Here is a 17,119-nt window from a genome sequence, read left to right as displayed (position 1 = left end):
CTGGGGTAGCTAGATCACAGGAGATCCAGCATCGGTCGCTTGCGGATCTCATCAATCTCCTCCATGGTCAGTAGTCTGACCGGGTGTCGTGCATGATTGATCCGAATCCTCTGATGCAGCCTCCGTCGATGCTGTGTAGTCCTCTGCAGTCGTGGGCGTCTGGATCTCCCCAGCTCAGTCGCTCGGTCGATCAGTGTGCCTCTCGTGTGAGGCGACGAGCTCTGCTGTGGTAGTAACTCCTCCGAGTGTTCAGTGGCAGCTCTAAAGAAGTCTGAGAGAGAGAGAGAGAGAGAGAGAGAGAGAGAGAGAGAGAGAGAGAACTTCACTTACCGAATTTTCTAACAAATGGAACTAAACTAATGTAAATAAAACGAGACAACACAACAACCTAAGTAAAACTGCATAGCTGAAGTTGTTTGCAAGGGAGGAGACTCACCAAGTGAGGGAGAGAGTAACCTACAGATCCCGGCCAAGGGGCCTAAACCCTAGAAGCAGAAGAAGATGAAGTTCTCACCAACTTACAAATCATCACTGAGTGGCTCAAACCAATTAAAAGTTCGGCTGATGACACGGCAACAGAGGTACGGATGCTCCGCAAATCCGGCTGACATGCCACGTGGCACTTACAGCCAATCCGCATTTTACGCTATCAATAGGTGACGTGGCAGCTGTATGAATTTCTGCGTTTCACGCGCTGGTAACTTTTGGAGACCAGATGCATTTAAAATCAAATGCTTTTCATTGTAAACTGCTTTTAGATGCCAAGGGTCTTTAAATAAGAGGCCTGGGTTCTCCCTCTAGCATTCTACTCGGCGGGTGATGCAAAGCAGAGTTCCAAAGGTTGTACCTTGTTGAAGCAATATAAAGAAATATCGAAAGGGGCGCCAAGGTTTGGGGCAAGTGTGCTCTTGGGGTGGAACGCCGCCACTCCGTGTCTCGTGTGCCATGCATCTCTTTTTGTTCAATTGTTATTTGAAGTGCTTAAAGTTTGTTCGGTTTGTTCTTTTTCGTTGGAACGTGGCGTCATATCGTTATAGGGTGTGAGAGCTCTAGACGTGTGCTCTTGTGAGCGCAGACAGAGCACGACGACGTTTATGGATTCGGCAGAGTACCTGCAGTTTCTCTTGACGAGCTTTGTGACATACTTTCACGGCATCAGCAACACAATCTCCCGATGTTGCAAAGTTTCCAACAATTTTTTAATTACATGTTACCCCCTCTGATGCCCCCCCTCCTCCGGCACCAGAAAGTGCAAAAGCCTCTAACCGTCAACCTTCTCAACCGTTTGTTTTAATTGGGGGAGTCTTCAAGAACATGGTGCAACTATCTGGCCCTGATCTAGTGCAACCATCGTTGCCACCACCACCACCTGTATGGATATCCCTACTATCCATGTCCGTGGTTTGTGCCTAACCAACCGAAGGATTTCAAAGATGGCGACACTACAATCATTTCCGGAGTGAAAATACGGAAAAAGCTTTGCAATTCCTCCAACAAGTCAACAGCATCTATGCTTTGATGAACTATCGAAAGAATCAACAATTTCTCGAATAGCGGGATTTCTTAAAGTTAATGCTATGCAGAGGTGGAGTTCAATCGCGACACAACCGCATGTTCCAAGGACATGGCAAGCTTCAAGACGATTTTTGCATGCAGTTATATGACTTTCCTCTTCCCTCTTCGGCTAAAAGAGCTAGACCTACCACTGGCCTTGTACTTGACATTTACAAAATTAATCTTGAAAGATAAAATGAATTGTGTCGAGCCTATGGCCAAGTCAACGGCCTAAAAGCCTTGATCTTCTTTGACCCCGGAGCCTCCGAAAACTTCATCCATCCATACCAAATTCCTCAAGCAGATGGATTTGGACTATGATTCACAAGGTGGCGAACTTGAGGCCAAGCTAGCCACGGGCCAAACTCAAAAGGTGATACCACTTATTGGTGCTCTTTCAATGACCATCCAAGGATACCATGGAAAAGCGGATTTCCACATCATGAAGCTGAGCAATTACGACATTCTCTTGGGCATGCCTTGACACAACAAGAATGTGTACAGTTCTTGATCTAGAGTGCTGCATATTACCTTGATGCACAAGGATAAGCCACTCGTCCTTGAAGTTCGATTGTCCAAACAAAAAACTAACTAAATTTTTGAATTGCTTTGTATTTTGTCACAAAGTGATGACGTGGCGGACATCAGAAACCCTAATTTCTGCCAAAAACCCTAAAATTCTTGCAAACCCTAATTCTTGCCAGTAACCCTAATTTCCGAAAATCGCGGAGGCTAAAAAAAAAGAGTCTTGCTTTTTCTCTACGCCATGAGAAAGAGAGAGAACTTGCTTTTTTTTTTTTTTTAGAGACTCTAAGAGAGAGAGAGAACTGATGCTTTTTATTTTTAAAAGCTTTTGGGACTCTGCTTTTGGGCATCCCTTGTAACCTTTAAATTAGTGGTGAGGGCCTCACTTCTCAGAGCATCTGGACGCAGAGTCTGAGAGTGAAACCCTAGCCACTCTCTTGTACTTTGAACTGATTAATATAAAAAGAAATACCGAAAGGGGCACCAGTCTTTGGGGCCAATATCTCAAGGCACGGGACTCTGCCGGGCCAGTGCAAATCTATTGTGATCTGTGAATTGTTTTGAAGTGGTTATTTGGTGCTGTTGCGATTGATTTTTGACTTGGAGTGTCCAAGTCTATTACAGTGGTATCAGAGCACGGCCGATTTCTCTTCTACGGGAAATCCGATCGCCGAAATTTTTTTCCGCGGCACCTATGGCTTCAGGCAATGATCAATCGACTCCCTCTGCATCTGGAGATGCGGGCAGGGATCACAACGAAGATTCCGGCAGAGAGTATGGCCCGCCTTGGCCTACTTAGGCGAAGCGGCAACAAAGATGATGCTCAATTTTGCCAAGGACCCGAAGATGGCAAAATATATGAACCAGACCTCTTTGGAAGAGGTACAGATGGAGTGGCAGAGAACCACAACACCACTCCCGAAACCCGCTCTCAAGAAACCTTCTGCCTCCAAGAAAATATACGAAGAAGGAACTGGAGAACGTGGTTGATGCACGGATTGCTCAGCTTTTTGACGTGCAAAAGAAAGCCAAAAAGCACAAGAAAAGCACTGACTTTCCAGGTTATTTGGGTCATCAGTCGACTTTTGACAAGGCAAAGAAACAGAAGAAGCGTGTTCGATTTGAAGGAGTACCCAGTTCTTCTTCTTCTTCTTCTTCTGATAGTTCTTCTAGCTCCTCGGATTCGAGCGAAGAAGACAGAAAAGGTAAAAAGCGAAGCAAGAAACAAAGCTTCGGAAAGGGCAAGAAAAAGGAAAAGAAGGCTACATCTCGCCCAGAGCCTGACAGTTCTACTGAGGACTCGTCTACAGACAGCTCAGATTTCGATGACGGAAAGTTTTATGCGAACAAGAAGAATTTTTACAAAGCCAACCAGTATGACTTTCTCGAAGATAAAAGCAAGAAAATCCGAGAGTTTAAGGAAGGTGGCCACTCGATCAAGTTTGATACTTTTCAGGATACTCAGATGCTTTGAAGGCTTTGTCTTTTATACAGTAGTTACATCGCTTTCGCGGGAGGACGCTATTCAGAGCACTCCAAGATTCGGAGAGCTACCTCTTACCTTAAGGGGAATGCTCGTACTTGGTGGTCCACGCTTCTTTTAACAAGAGTGCGCAAGTTAAATGGCTGAAATTTAAGAAGCTTTTTATTTCTTCTTGGTTGACGCAAGAATATGAACGAGATGTACGAGCTGCTTGGAACCATCTTCGGATGACCCAGGAAGATACAATCAATGCTTATTGTGAAAGATTTTGGAGCTCTTTTCTACCCGCCTCTTCATTCAAGAAGATCTCGTTCAGAGAACAGATTGAGCGGTTTACCTTGGGTCTACCTACAGAGATCCAAGATCACTGCTTAGAATAGAAGTCAGCTTCTACTCAGGAGTTGATGAGTCATGCGAAGCGGGGCTTTGCCATTCACTCTGGCAGTCTGACCTACCCCACAGATGAGGCCATGACACAACGAGCCGAACAAACTTCTGGGAATGAAAGTAGAAAGAAAAAGAGCAACCCAGAGAAAAATGATGCACGACCCAAGCTTACTCCTGAGGAGAGAGCTCGCTTCATCAGAGAGGGGAAGTGCTTTGGATACAGGGAACAGGGACATATCTCCGCGAAGTGCCCTAATAAGGCACAGAAAGAACAAAATGATAAAGACGACGACAGGTCTGAGAGTTCGAGAGCAGCTGAGGAATGTGGCAGAAAAGGCAGATAGAAAAGCAGAACTGGTACCACATGGCGTGGGACTTGCAACGAATCTAATGAATGAAAGTACAAACTTTGCCGCTTTTGGGGCAAAGTGAAGGATCGAGAAGCTCTTTTGAAGGAGCCAAGGCCAATCTTTTTGCTTGGAATTGGCGGCTCGATTTGGAATTACGCTCGACAAAATGATGCCACAAGCAGAGGTAGTTTGACTGGCACCCGGATGGGATGTTGCCATTACACCGAGCATTGGCAAACTTTGTTTGCAATGACAGGGGTGTTCAGGGCACGCGAGTGACGTTCTACTCAGGATCCCTTGGTACCACAAGAACTACGCCGTGGTTGACTACCACGCCGAGAAAGCGACTTTGATAAATGAAGGGCTTAGAGATTGTACTTGATGAACTTCAGTTTCTTACTCATTCTTTTGGGAGAGAACTGAACGCTGGATAAAGGTTGAATATGTTTTGACCTGATCAAAAGAACGCCAAGATTTTTCTCCACACTCATGCCGATTGCTTTTCAGAGGGCCTGAAGATCAAACCATTGATCTGATACATGGAAGAACGCCACCGAATCGGCCACCTTATCGTGTGAGCCGAGTACACAATGAAAAGATTATGAACCCAGTGAAAGACCTCTTGGAAAAGGGTCTTGTCCAACCTAGTACTTCACTGTATTGCTCTCCAGTGTTGTTGGTTTTGAAGAAAGACGGATCTTGAAGAATGTCCATCGATTATAGCGCTCTCAACAAAATCACCATCAAGAACAGATTTCCGATTCCTAGGATCAATGATATACTTGACAAGTTATAGGGATCCTCGTGCTTTAGCAGGATTGACTTGAAGAGTGGATATCATCAGATCAGGATAGCGCCAGGAGATGTCTACAAGACAGCTTTTCAGACGACTTTTCGGTTATTTGAGTTTTTGGTGATGCCTTTTGGCTTAACCAATGCTCCTGCGACATTTAACCGGATGATAGACAGGATTTTTCGAGAGTACAGGCTATTTGTTGGCACTTTCTTTGATGACATCATTGTTTTCTCCAAGAATGAGGCAGAACACAGAGATCATCTGCTTCAAGTCTTTCAGGCATTACGAGATCACAAGTTAGTGATTAATGCAAAGAAAAGTGAATTTTTCCTACCAGAGATACACTTTTTGGGACACATTGTGTCAGCAGCAGCAAGAGTGCAAATGGACCCGGCCAAGATAGAGACTATCCGTGATTGGCCCGATTTGAGGAATGTCCATGAAGTTAGAAGCTTCTTGGGACTGTGTTCGTACTACAGGCAGTTCATACGAAAGTTTGCAGAGGTTGCTTCCCCTTTGCATACCTTGACACAGAAAGGAGTACCTTTTTCGTGGGGACCCACAGAGGTGACTGCCTTTCGGACATTGAAAGAGAAATTGACTACGGGACCTATTTTGACTTTGCCGGACTTGCAGAAGTCATTTGAAGTATATTGTGATGCTTGTGGTCGTAGTCTCGGTGCGGTCTTAATGCAAGAAGGCCATGTCATAGCTTACGAGAGCCGTTTGTTCTCTAGGCTGAAGATGACAGCACAGATCTATGAGAAAGAGCTTTTGGCGGTTATCCATGCTCTTACTCAGTGGCGGCATTACCTACTCGTAGTGGTTTTTACTGTCTTTACAGACCATCAAAGTTTGCGCTACTTCTTGTCACAGAAGCAACTTTCGGAAAAGCAGATGCGGTGGGCGAACATCTTGTCACAATTCCACTTCCAAATTGTCCATGTGCAGGGACAGAAGAATGTGGTGGCAGATGCTTTGTCTCGGAAACCATTGGTTCTGGCTATTTCCGCGATACATCATAGGAGCTTCGAGGATATGGTCGATCAATATGCCACAGATACAGATTTTGCAGATATTTTCACAGAGATATGGGATGGGGAGACAGTAGCTAGATACTCCCTTTGGGAAGGCTACTTGATGAAAAAGACTATGTTGTGCGTTACACAACAGTTGAGGGAAAAGGTTATGACTGAATGCCACTGTCCACCTTTTACGGGTCACCGCGGCATTGCTACCACCCTGAAAGGGGTAGAGAGATACTTCTTTTGGCCGTGACTCAAAAAGGACGTGGAAGAGTTGTGCGCAGTATGCTAGAAGGTCAAGTTTGACAGGCATAAGGCACAGGGATTGTTACATCCTTTACCCATACCCACCCGCCCCTGGGAAAGTATTGAACTGGATTTCATTTTTGATCTCCCAATTACACAGAATGATCATGATGCTTTTCCGATTACATGGCACGTCTGAGACGATTGTCTCAGACAGAGACCCCAGATTTATGAGTTTGTTTTGGAAGGCAATTTGGGAGAACATTGGCACGCAGTTGCAGTTCTCGTCATCGTTCCACTTGCAGACTGACGGGCAATTTGAGATTGCCAATTCAGTGATTTTAGATTTATTGAAGTCTTGTATCTGGGATCAGAAGACTCAATGGGAAAAGAACTTACCTTTGGTGGAATTTGCCTACAATAACACGATACACTCTTCGACGGGGAAGACGCTATGTGAGATTGTTGAAAGTGCTGCGAAGGTTCCATCCTTCCTGAGCACGAAAGATTAGATATTTGAAGCGGATGAATATTCGCGAGATTTGGATACAGCTTTTGCCAAGGTTCGCGAGACTTTGCAGGAGTCTCAAGAACGACAGAAAAAGGCAGCGGATCGCCATCGTCGCGACTTGAAATTGAAGGAGGATGATTGGGTGCTCTTACTTTTGAGAAGGCACGCCTATGAAAGAAAAAGGGAAAGGAAAGCTTAGTATGCGATACTACGGACCTTTCCAGACCACTGACAAGATAAATGATGTCTCCTTCCGATTGAAACTGCCAGATACTTGGAGGATTCATAATGCATTGCATGTGAGTCTCTTGAACCCTATTAAGGGTGATGTGCCTGATGAGCAACCCGAAGTGGAAGAAAACGTGGAGATCCTTGTTCCTGAACAGATTTTGGCACATAACGATACGAAGAAAGGTAAAGTCCGAAGGCGGTTCTTGGTTTAGTTCAAGAACTTTCCTACATTTGATGCTAAGTGGATGGAGGAGGAGGACCTAGCAGATACTCCTCGGATTGTGAAACTTTACCTCGATGTTTTGGTTTAGCATAGTCTACTCCAAACGGAACCCAGAAACTCAGCTTGGCCGAAGATCTGGTGCAGTGGGATGCACAAGAGGGGAGTTACTCCGCTCCTTTGTCAACAGATGCCTCGATTTTGATACTAAAGTCACTGATGTCTCTTTGAGCTTCAGGGATACTGAGAGCTAACAGTATTCTGTTGGATGACTTTATGAAATGGAATTTCTGAGAATGATACTGATTTGTTCTTGACTTCTTGTGAGTGCAGGAACTGATAGCCGAAATGACTGCAGCATTTTGGTCTGATTAATCTCGAATAGACATGGTTGCAATAGCGGTTAGTCAATCGGACATCGTTGAGGTCCCAATTGGACCTAGATGTGATTGCTAGCTACATTGCCGATAAATCATGGTCGAAGATCCGAACGAATGTTGAATGTCATGTGAAGTCCTGTGATGTGACTGTCGATTTTGTACATGTGCTAGATGTGTGTTCCTAGTACGTAGGTACTAACAGTCAGTGTCTACTAAGACGGTTTATGGCTTTTGTCGATTTTGCAAGCGTAATCGCGGTCGATTACAATGCTTTCAAGAGGGGGGTATGTCACAAAGTGATGACGTGGCAGACATCAGAAACCCTAATTTATGCCAGAAACCCTAAAATTCATGCAAACCCTAATTTTTGCGAAAAACCCTAATTTCCGAAAATCGCGGAGGCTATTAAAATAATAATAATAATAATAATAATGACGAGCGACGCGAATCTTGCTTTTTCTCTACGCCATGAGAAAGAGAGAGAACTTGCTTTTTTTTTTTTTTAAGAGACTCTAAGAGAGAGAGAGAGAGAGAGAGAACTGATGCTTTTTATTTTTAAAAGCTTTTGGGGCTCTGCTTTTAGGCATCCCTTGTAACCTTTAAATTAGTGGTGAGGGCCTCACTTCTCAGAGCATCTGGACGCAGAGTCTGAGAGTGAAACCCTAGCCACTCTCTTGTACTTTGAATTGATTAATATAAAAAGAAATACCGAAAGGGGCGCCAGTCTTTGGGGCCAATATCTCTAGGCACGGAACTCCGTCGGGCCAGTGCAAATCTATTGTGATCTGTGAATTGTTTTGAAGTGGTTATTTGGTGCTGTCGCGATTGATTTTTGACTTGGAGTGTCCAAGTCTGTTCCAATTTAGATACTTTTTCAACTTTGTTCGAGAAAGTACTCTTTGAAGTTTGTTTGAAATGGATGGTATATGTTCTAAACCTGTCTTGGTGCCGATTTGAGAATTGTTTGACTCTGGTTTTAATACTGGTTTTAATGATTTCTAATTTACTCCCGTACGGAGTATTCAAGAGTTGTTTGATAATGTCTGAACCTCCAAACGACGCAATCCGGGTGTCTGAGGAACGTCTCGTTGTATGCTCCAAAACCTTTGAACGACACACACTGGATGTTTGAGGAACAATTAGTTATATGCAGGAAACCTCCACGCGACACAGGCTACAGTCTAGGGAGCGTTTGGTTGTATCACCTCTCAGCTCATGGCTCGGACCTTTTTAGGTTATTTGCGCAAGTGACGAGGTAGTTGTTGAGTAGCTTCTTGCCGCACAAAGTGCTCAGTAGCGCTGTTCGTTGTGTCTTGTAACATGCATATGTGAGCATATGTGCTGCATTGTGATGTGTCAACCACTAAATATTCCTAATTGGATAAGATTGCTTGGGTATGTAATTTTAGTGCATCGAGACACGTTACATAATACAAATGAGCGTAGTCTTGGTGTAATGGCTAATTTTGCTACGCCAGAATATCGAGACCTATGATAGGCAACGAGAAAATTGATTGACCCTCGAAATCACCCTCAGATATTTTTAAACTAAATTGAGTTGTTTTACACATATATTGTAATCGCGAACGATTACTCTTCTTTCAAAAAGGGAGGATATCACAAACTACTAACGTGTCAAGCCATTGAAGACCTGAGCCAACCTGCATATCTCAACCAAGGGGCCTAAACCCTAGATACAGCAGAAGATGAAGCAGTTCTCACCAACTTACAGAACCTCGTCGAGTGGCCCAAGCCATTTAAAAGTTCAACTTTCGATGAAACCCAAGTTCCCAAAATAGAGCAGGACCCACTACGGTAGTCCACGTTTTACGTTGACAGCAGGTGTTGTGGCAGCTGTACAGATTTCAGCATTTCACGCGCTGGCAGCTTTTGGAGACCAAGTGCTCTTAGGATCGGATACTTTTCACTCTAAATGTCACAAGGCTGTGGCAACCACTAGCCACACAATGGCCGGACATTGTGTGGCTAGTGTCAAACGGTCGACGACCGAGAGTTTCATCTGCAGTCAGGAAGGGTAGGTCGCCACGAGATGGTCGGGCCAATCAGCACTCAAATCCGAGCAATAGAAGGGTGTCTAGGCTCAGTTCAAAGTCATTTAGGCCCCTCCCTACACTTTATAAGTTGATGGGTACTAGAAAATTAAACCAAAGGGAGTCAAATGGACACATGGCAGTAGTAAGAGTAAAACTTGACCGCTTTTTTTTTAAAAGTAATTTTGGGATCCCTAGAGCATGAGCGTTGGATCTATATGCTCAAATGTCAATTTCTAGCGCATTTGAAAATGGTCACGACCATTTTCAAAAGAGGTCTAGAGCCAATTTTTAGTGACTTTTGAGCATATACAAACCTAGCTATACTAGATGGCAAACCTGGCACCAAATCTATCGCATGATCCTTAGGCCTCTCTAGCGGCAACCGAGACGATAATGAATCAAAAAAACAATCACTAAAGTCTCGCGAAAATGCTAACCTTTCTTTATCTAACACTGACAATTATCTAAAACATCACGTGCAAAAACCAAGTACGCAAAAAAATGATTCTTAATTACAGAAGTGATTGCGGAAGCAGATACAATAAGGACAATTATCTAAAACATCAGGTGCAAAAACCAAGTACGCAAAAAAATGATTCTTGATTACAGAAGTGATTCCCGAGGCCCAAAGCAGATACAATAAGGACAGATTCCCCTTTAAGCTTTACATCCAAGATGTGAGTTTTGCCCCTAGACCTTTTTGTTAAAGACATCCAACACTTCCTGTACACAAAACATCCATGGGATTCCCAACAACACATCGCACCCTTCCACTGGCATGATATAAAATTCCTTTGTGTCCACATACGACTGAATATGTAGTCACAGCTTTCCAATGATAGGAGTAACACACACTGAGTGAGCAGGACATGCCAAACCTGCCTCTGTTGTGTGCCCCATCTCTTCAGCTTTGATGCTCAATTTGACAGCCAACTTTGGTGAGATAAAGTTTGCTTTAGCACCTGGATCAAAGAAAATAAGTGTTGTCTCATCCCTAACTTTACCCCACGCTCTGCATAATTTTTTAGCATCTGAGCTTGGCTTATCACCCCAATGTCTGGCACTAAACCTGTCGTGGGTTTGGCTTCTTCCCTTTCTTGTCCTTTTTGTCCTCTGGGTCATCTGGCCTCTTTCTCTGTGGACATTTTGTAGCAAAATGACCAAGCTACTCGCATATGAAGCATTTGTTCTCAACCATCATAACCTTCCTCTCTTTGAATGACTTGCGCACAAAGGCTTCCTTTTCTGTTTCTAGCTTGTGCTCCATATGTCTCGGCTGAGTCCTTAGCTTTCCTGCTCTTTCTGACCCCTGGGACGCTTCAGGAGTCGCTTTCGCAAAGGACTTCTTTGCTGGGTTGGCTCCCTTTCACGCTACCTGGAAACCCACTATCTTCTCTGTCACAAGGCGGGCACCACGTGCCAATAGAAAAGAACACACTGAGTAAACTTTTGGCACGTCAATAACAACTTACCTGAGAGAGAGAGAGAGAGAGAGAGAGAGAGAGAGACGACACGCGATACGGAGTGGCGGAATTCCACCCCAAAGAGGATTGGTCCCAAACCTTGGCGCCCCTTTCGGTATTTCTTTATATTGCATTAACACAATACAAGCCGGTACTCCAGACTCTGCACCTTCTCCAGGAAGCATGCCAGAGAATGAGCCCATGGCCTCATATTTAAAGGCCCTAGGCCCCAAAAGCAATTTACATGAAAAGCCTTCAAACTCAAAAGCTTCCGATCCAAAAGCAAAGCCAAAAAGCTATCAGCGTAAATCACGGAATTCCGTACAACTGCCACGTCAACAATCAACGCAAAATGCAAAAATCCATACAGTACCATGTCATCATGTCAGAAGAAAATCTGAAGCGTCCGTACAACTGCCACGTCATCATCTTTTGCGTAATTCTTGGTATGTGTGTGGGTCCTGCTTTTTAATTCCTTTGTGTCACTTGGGCCCCATCGAACGGGGTCCCATAAGTTGGTAGGACTTCTTCTTCTGTTGTTGCTTGTTCTTCTTAGGGTTTAGCCCCTTCGGCCGTGATCTGCCAGTTGGCTCCATGCTTCAAGGCTCGACACATCAGCAATTTGTGACATCCCCCCTTCTTGAAAGAAAGTAATCGTCCGCGATTACAGCATTTCTGCAAAACAACTCAAGTTAGCTCAAAAATTTTCGAGGGTCGTTCTTTCGAGGGACAATCAGTTTGCTATTTTTTTTGTTAAGGAGTTGGCTTCTCCTTTCTACTCCTTTGATCAAAGAGTTAGTTGGCTTCTTCTTTCGTCCAGTTCGGAACTCTTGATATGCTGGCGTAGTAAAATTAGCCATCACACCTAGACCGTACTGATCTTCCACGGGTGTCTTGATGCACTAAAATTACATACCCAAGCAATCTCATCCAATTAGGAATATTCAATAGTAGGCACACCACCATGCAACATAAATGCTCACATATGCATGTTACAAGACATAGAAACATAAAGCCGCCAATAAAAACTCCCCCCGCAAATAACCATCCAGGTGCGGGCCATGAGTTGTTCAACGACTCCCTTATCACTCTTCCCTCAAATAACCTAAAAAGGTTCGAGCCATGAGATAGAGGCCTTTTACAACCAAACGCCCCCAAGACCAGAGTCTACGTCGTTTGGAGGTGCTAAGAGTAACCACTGCTCAAACTTCTTAATACTCCCCCCGTAAATAACCACAAGGGTCCGGGCCATGAGTAAAAACAACACTTTTCAATCATTCAATACTTCCCCCGCAAATAACCACAAGGGTCCGGGCCATGACTATGAATGAGCAAGCATTTTCAAACATCATTTGTCACTACTCCACCGAGAGTAAAAATCACCAATCAATGAAACCAGTATTAAATCCAGAGTCAAACATTTCAAATCGGCACCAAAACAGGTTCAAAACAGATACCATCCATTTCAAAATTCAAACAAATTCCAAATAGGATCACCAAACAAGTTCTCAAACAGATTTCAAACTTAAAAAGCAATCTCGACATCAATCGAGCTCGAAAAGTCGACTGACTTTCCATCCTGAAACCTGCACTAAAAATTAGGGGTAAGGTTCATTCCATAAGGTTGTAGCCGAGCACAGCATTGTCCATCAACTCTTGGACAGAGAGTGTTTCTTTGGCGGCGATGGTAGTCCAAAAATAGCAATCACACTGGACCTCCAAGGTCATCTGCTCGTGAAGAGACATCTATTGAGAGATGTCAAGAAATTTCAAGTTATAATCTGCTAGGGTTTCTATGGCAAGCATTTCAGAATACCCCACTCTGCCAGAAGTTGCACTAAGCACTCCGAAGGAAGATGCCATATGACTTCGGGGATAAAAATTTCTTGAAAGCTTGCCAAGTCCTTGGAGTGTGCGGCTTGGTAGATATAGACATCAAATCGTCAAACGACTTCTCAGACGACTAATGTTGCTTCTCCACCACCTTCTTCCGAAGCTTCAGTGGACCAACCAAACAAACCAGATCTAACTGATGAGGTAGACAATCACGAACTTCAATTGCTTTATAACACTTTTAATGTTGCATAGAAGAAGAAGCTTGATGTTAAACTGCCGAAACCGTATAATGGTCGTTGCGACAAGCGCGTGCTGGACCAATGGCCGTTCAAAATGGAGGTTTACTTATCAAACACAGATTTGATTGAGAGTAAAACAGTTGCACTTGTTAGTTCCCTGCTAAAGGACACGACATTTCTTTGGTGGCAATGATGGGTTGCTTATGGTAAACGCACACCTTCTTGGGATAAATTCCAGCGTGCTATTCGCAAGGCATTCGAACCTGCCAATGAGGATTTTCATGCCCAGTCCTCTCTTCGCCGCCTGAGCCAAACAGGTTCCTTGGCCGCGTATATCACAGAGTTTCAGAGATAAACTCTGGAAATAGAGTATCTCAGCCCCTCTGATAAACTTCACAGCTTTATCGACAGACTCGAATCCAACCTGAAGGACGATGTGCACAAATACAACCCTACCACCTTGGATACTGCAATTGCCTATGTGGAGCGTCATGGCGATAATCAACGCCCTACACGGAATTTTCTCCCTGGTGATAGAACTTTAAGCAGCGCTCGCTTTTCACAGCGCAATTGCAGTGAAAGCTATAGCAGAAGTCACAGCAACAATCTCAGTTCAGATAGCAAGCCAAAGCGCCTTATTCAACTTCAAGGTTCTACTCTCAAGATCGACAGTCTCAAAGTAAAGCTTCCTCAAATGTTGCTCCACTTGATCGTGTTAAAGGACGTGATTTTTCTCAAGATCGGCATTCTAATACTCACCAAGGCTCTTCGTCAAATGCATCTTCGACTTCAAAGAAGAAAGGTTTATATACAATTTGCGGTGGTGACCATAGATGGTATCAATGTCCAAAGAGACCAAATCGATCTAATTAGAAAAGAAATTCCAACACAGACACATCATCGAATGTTGAACAACCAACTTCTGCTCAAGATAAAGGAAAATCTGTGGTCAACACAATTCATGTCTCAACGGATATGACTATTCTTATGAAGCATGCTCAATGTGGTTCATCAATTTTGGAGCCTCTTTCAAAGCAAGTTTTGAGCCTTCTTGGAACTCTCAATGGTTGATCTATCAATGTTTTGGTGGATAGCGGATGCTCGAATAATTTCGTCAGTTCTCAGATCGTTCAACAGCTTAGTTTACCAACTCAAAAGACATCTCACTTGGAATTAGTAGACGGAACAATTTTCACTTGTGATGAGACAGTTCAACAATTGCACTTCGAGATTCAAACTTATGCAGATCAACTGGATGTCGAAGTTATGCCTTTATCTTACTACGACATGATTCTTGGTCAGCATTGGTTATTTCGATATGATCGAACAATTAGCTTTCGACGACATACTATCAATTTATTCAAAGATGGACATGAATTGATTTTACACGGGCTTTATCATGCGGTACGAGTGATTCAAGCCTCACGTATACAAATCAAACAACATGATACAGTGGATTATGAAGCGAGTATGATCTCCGATGTAAATTCAAAAATTATTATTGATGAAGAAGTTTTTCCAACTGATACTTCGTTACCAGACAAAGATAAGGACATAGTTGCAGATTCTGAGTCTGAAGTATTGGATGATGATATGCCAATTGCAAGTCATGAAGTGACAGTTTTTGAAGAATTTTGGGATTTGTTATTGGAAGATGATTACAATTTCAAGCCAAAATCCTCTCCAATGATTCGTAAAGATGAAGTTACTCTCTCTAAAGAATGCCTTGAGAAGATTTCGTCTTCACCAAATATTTCACAATTATTGGAAGATCTTAAACCAGAAATCTTGTATCATATAAAGGCTTTTGAAGATCAATCTCTTGTTGCAGTCAACCTGATTATGCAAAATTCCTCTAAAAAGTCTTTCAATAATGCAATGGCATGGGCTTTAGTCTTGCAAAAAGGTTTCACAAGAAGCAAAGGTTCAAGACAAAGGTTTCAGATAACTCAAAGATTGAAGATTTTGGGAGATTTAATGCTTTTGAGAAGTTCTATCAACATCAAAAGTCATTTCTTTAACCGAGGTTCTCATTCTAAATAGGAGAGAATGTCACGAGGTTCAATTATCTCACCAATAATGTCCGTAGGTTTCCCGATCCAATTGATAGATGTAGGCAAAGTCTCCGTCAAATATTCATAGTCTTAACACGAACTTGTTCCGAAAGGAAAATGATTTTTTTTCCCTCAGGTGGAAGTCCAGGTAAAACTCGACTTAACCTACTGATTGTGACTATGTTACAGTATTACATCTACTCCTAGTTACAAATACGCAAAGTACCATGCCAAGAAGGACCCATACGCTTGGATGGTCACGACCCTTCGCCCAAAAGACGTGCATCTTCGCCAAAAGCCACACTCCTTCGACGACTGATCACACCCCTTCGCTCTACGACTGCGACTCTTCGTCCAAAGGTTGCAGCTCTTCGCCGAAAGGATGTGTCTTACGTCTTAAGTCACGTCTCTTCACCATGAGACATGTCTTTTCATTTGTGTCTCTTCGTCTCCTATATAAGGAGCCTATTGTACTCAATTTTCAAGCATTCATTCAATCAATCAAACACACATTCAGTCTCTTGAGTCTCAGTTTGATCTTAAGTATGAAGTTTAAGTCTTAATTATAGAATTAGCATCACTAATCCTCACAATTTTGAAGAGCAATTTGGGAGAACATTGCCACGCGGTTGCAATTCTCATCATCATTCCACCCGCAGACAGATGGGCTCTGGTTTGGGTTGCTCTAGTTGAAAGGTTTCCATGATTTCACCTACAAGTTTATCTTTCGGATGGATTTTCATCCCCATTTTTTTCAGGTTTCTGCTCATTTGTCCCCACAAATGTGGTCTGATTTTCAGAAGTTCGACAAGATTAATGGTGCATCTTATAGGAGAAGATATCAAGTCATGTAGACTCTTTGTGTCCGCGATCTGTAGAATAGGATTCCATTGGGATGATGCAATTCTCACTTCAGATTTTGTCTCATGTTCCCCTACAAAGGATGGTAAGGTTCGTATGGTCGCTCGTTTACTCTCAATTGATAGTTCCGTCCCTTCATCCCCGTAAAACGACTGTATATCCCCAGGATAGATCTCATGATCCATGTTGACCTCAAGGATTGGTGATGACATCAACGTGGCACTTCCGTCTTTTCTGTTTCTGATCGTCTCCCATAGTGATTGTGACCAAGGCTCGTCCATTTTAAGAATTGGTAGCATCTCAAGCAACTTAGCCACATCCGTTGTACTCCCAACAACCCTCGTATCCAAGGGTCCTTTCTTTTCCACGATGTTAGTTTACTCATATTCTCTAGATTCTTAGCGGAGTGTTTGAGTAAGTGATCCCATCCACAACTGTCACACAATCCAAGAATTTTGATTTGTTCGCCCATGTTGTATTCCTCGAGTGTGCTTGTGTTTACCTTTTCCGACACATGCACTACTTCCTCAGGGGGTTTCAAGGTTTCTGGCTGTATTAGAGCTTGAGCGGTCTCTATGAGCTTTTTGCAAATCTCCATTCATTAGGTTTCTATTTCAGAATGCGGATAGGTTAGCAATCTTTGTTCCAAGGTTTGGTTGTTCTTTAGCCTTGCCCTCATAGGCTTGCAACATAGCATCTAAATGCTCGTTCACCTTTTCAACCAAGACTGATCCGCCTGATGCAGTTTTTGACTTTTCCAATTCCCTGACGTTTTCTTTGTTCTCTTGTTCACGTCTGAGTTGTTCTTTTGTTTGGTTTAGTTCAGTTTCTTGGGCCGTCTTTTCCTTTAGCCTTATTGCTTTCATTTTGTCATGTTTTGCTTCCACGATTTCCGTTGAGTCCT

General features: G+C 43.3%; 1 protein-coding gene across 4 annotated transcripts in view; it reads right to left on the bottom strand.

Annotated features, from left to right (window-relative positions):
• LOC147453881 (C2H2 and C2HC zinc fingers superfamily protein) overlaps positions 1-17,119 on the bottom strand; it is a 34,285-nt gene that overhangs the window by 12,707 nt on the left and 4,459 nt on the right. The gene's annotated exons all lie outside the window — the stretch shown is intronic.

This window comes from Adiantum capillus-veneris, chromosome 7, assembly GCF_014529385.1.
Source record: "Adiantum capillus-veneris isolate H3 chromosome 7, ASM1452938v2, whole genome shotgun sequence".
NCBI classification, from domain to species: domain Eukaryota; kingdom Viridiplantae; phylum Streptophyta; class Polypodiopsida; order Polypodiales; family Pteridaceae; genus Adiantum; species Adiantum capillus-veneris.
Note: the sequence above shows the minus strand (reverse complement) of the source record. Positions and strands in the feature narration are given on the sequence as shown.